Source organism: Leuciscus leuciscus, assembly GCF_965113295.1.
Source record: "Leuciscus leuciscus genome assembly, chromosome: 25".
Lineage (NCBI taxonomy): Eukaryota > Metazoa > Chordata > Actinopteri > Cypriniformes > Leuciscidae > Leuciscus > Leuciscus leuciscus.
In genome coordinates, this window is record NC_138724.1 from 4,157,896 (window position 1) to 4,160,763 (window position 2,868).

Genomic DNA, 2,868 nt, shown 5'->3' on the forward strand with positions numbered 1-2,868 from the left:
GTAAGTTAACTTACTGTTAATGTCGTGGCAGGGCAATAATGTTAACGTTAGTCAATAACTCTTTTCAGCAAGCGATAGTCCTTCTGTTTTTGAGTGTGTTGCTGTTGTTTGTGTTAAGCGCCCTGCTCTGGCAAGTTCAATGTGATGTTATCTACATGCACCCAAATGAGCTAGTGGCTAACGTTAGCAGTTATGTTAACTTTTACTCAAACAAAGTTAAGGTTATGGACATAATAGTTACCGAATGAACTATGCAAGTTTTTATTAAACCTTTACAAACGTCTTTTTTTATTATAGGTTTAAGTGGAAGGAGTGCAGTGAGCATCCCCAAAATCAAGGTGACTCAAATGTTAATTTAGGCTGTAACTATTTTTCACCATTTCTTTTATTTGGAGCCTAATTCATTGGCATCAATCAAACGTTTCTTAAAAATTAAATATCTTGCTGTCTGTTTTTGTGTGCATGTGCAAACCTACATTGTCACCAGAGAGCAACTTTATCGGTAAGTTACATTCAGTTGAAATTTTGTATCATTAATTTGTAAAGAGGTTGATTGCATAATTTGCGCTGCGTGACGTCTTAAAGATTTATGAACTGATATGTTTTGTCTCTTATGTTTACTGTGATGGCCAACTTATTCAAACTGAAAATTCAGTTTTGTGGTTCTTGCAGATTGTGAATCCATTTAAACGCTTTTTAATTTCAAACTTTACAGGAATCTGTAAGGTGCCTCCATAATTCAGTGAACAACCCACACAAATACGATCCACAAACCGGGTAAGACTGCGTATTGTATACTGTAAATGTTAGTTTAATCTAATACTATATGGATTTGAAATACCAAAACTGAATTTCATTAATAATGCCTGCAACTTTTTCCCCCAGAATAAATTCATCACATAACCTGGCTGTGACCACTTATCTCTTCGAAGAATTAAGGACAACTTTTACAGACGTTGACCCTGAATGTGCAAAAGGTAATCTTAAAGATGTTGTAATCATTTTAATGTCCTCTGTTTTACTTAGTTTTATTGGCATTACATTTATTTATGATTTATTCAACAGGTTGCAAGACGTATTTTGAGACTTTGCGGAGGAAGTATTCTTTGGCTCAGCCTGAAAAGGCCCAGTAAAAAGAAACACAATGAAGAACACTGCAAAGAACCATCAACGAAAGAGACGGGTAAGTTAAGAAACTGGTTAAGCAGTTTTTTTGTTTTGTTTTTCTTCAGAATGTAACTGTCCTCCTCTCTGTGTTTTAGTGGTTAAATTACTGTCATGTTTTGCAGTTGCTGGAGACCAGGTCCAGTGTTGTACAAACCAACACAGAAAGGGAACTGTGAAAGACTGCAACAATAGAACTGATGTCTGATGAAGATGATGCTATTGTTGATGGAAGGCCAGTGTGGATGGTGAGATCTCCACCTAACAGAACCATAGAGTTATCTGCTCTCTGCCAGGTACTACAAACCAGACTAGAGGCTGACCCACGCTACGTCACACCACCAGTGCATCATGGCAGTTTGAAAAAAATAATATTTACATATATTTTATATACACTTTAATTTCTATATTTATTTATTGATCTCGTTTTATATTGTATACTTTGTATATTTGTTCCTTTTTGATGTGCATGTTGCTTATCTCCACGTTTTGTATTTTTTTCCTTTACACCTTTGTTCACATTTCTTTTTCCCCATTCATTTTAATGTATGTTTATAATGTTCTTTGGAATGTTCATGTTATATTTGTTTTTGTTCCTTTACATTTTCATCCCCTCAAATATTTTTGTTTCCCCATTCCTTTTTAATGCTTGTTTATAATGCTCTTTGGAATGTTTTATTTACCTTAATAAAAATGTCAGACTTTCTCATTGTTCTTTGTGTGTTTTTAAAATTATATTTGAATGTATTAAAATTGGGGTAGGGGGGGTTTAGTGTATACTGAGCAATATCTGCATAGCTGACCTATAACCAATCAAATCACTGTGCGATAAGGCCTAGGGTGGGCTATGTTCTAAAAGTAACCAATCAAATCACTTTCCTGGGTTTTCAATGTGTCCTGTCCTCCAATAGTGGTCTGGGTAATGGGAGTGGTTTTAAAAGAAAAGGACCAATAGGGGGGAAGGCCAAAAGGTGCACAAAGGTGTGAAAATGTTCTCTTGAAAAAACCTTTGAGGGATTACTTGCCATGGCAACAAATGGCTGTAGCACGGAAGTATACGTCCACAACATACATCCGATTTGGTATCATTTCGGATGTATACGGATATATACAGACCCATGGAATTTGAGCTATCCGGCCAGTATACTCCTGGATTCTTCCGAATTTCAGCAGTGTATACAGGAGTATACTGGTCCGGATACACCTCTTTTCATGCAGTGTTATTCTTTATTGAGAACTCCGCTGTACGTTGCTGCAGTACTTCCAACATTATCTATCTAAGGGAACTTTACATGGTAATCAATTTTGCATTTAAAATAAGTATTTGGATGTGTGCGGACGTTCTCTTTCGCGTGTGCAAAGTTTCACTTTCTTGCTCCTTTCATACCAGCCGTGAGCGCTCTCTAAGCACAGACGGCTCGCTTGCTCAACACAACCCAGCGTTACAATATGCCATAATTCCAGCCAATCAGAGATGAGACTGCTAAATTCTGATTGGCTGGCTTGAAAACCAATCACAAGACTCCCTGCATCACAGACTGCAGAAGAGAACTAGTGCAGTTGAGTAAAGTTGGCAGTAAATTCACAGATTCGAACTTCCCGGGTCAATAACTCGTGAGCTAAACATTGTTACTGCACAAATAACACCTCTTTTTAATCGTAGTAATGTAGACAAGCAGCTACAACCTAATTTTCCTCCAAACG

General features: G+C 37.0%; 1 long non-coding RNA gene across 1 annotated transcript; it reads left to right on the forward strand.

The window, feature by feature from the left end:
* Positions 1-579: 579 nt before the first annotated feature.
* On the forward strand, positions 580-2,381 carry LOC309491335. Its single transcript, XR_014203039.1, has 4 exons — positions 580-777; positions 886-977; positions 1,066-1,183; positions 1,290-2,381. It is a non-coding gene; the product is annotated as an uncharacterized lncRNA (long non-coding RNA).
* Positions 2,382-2,868: the final 487 nt, after the last annotated feature.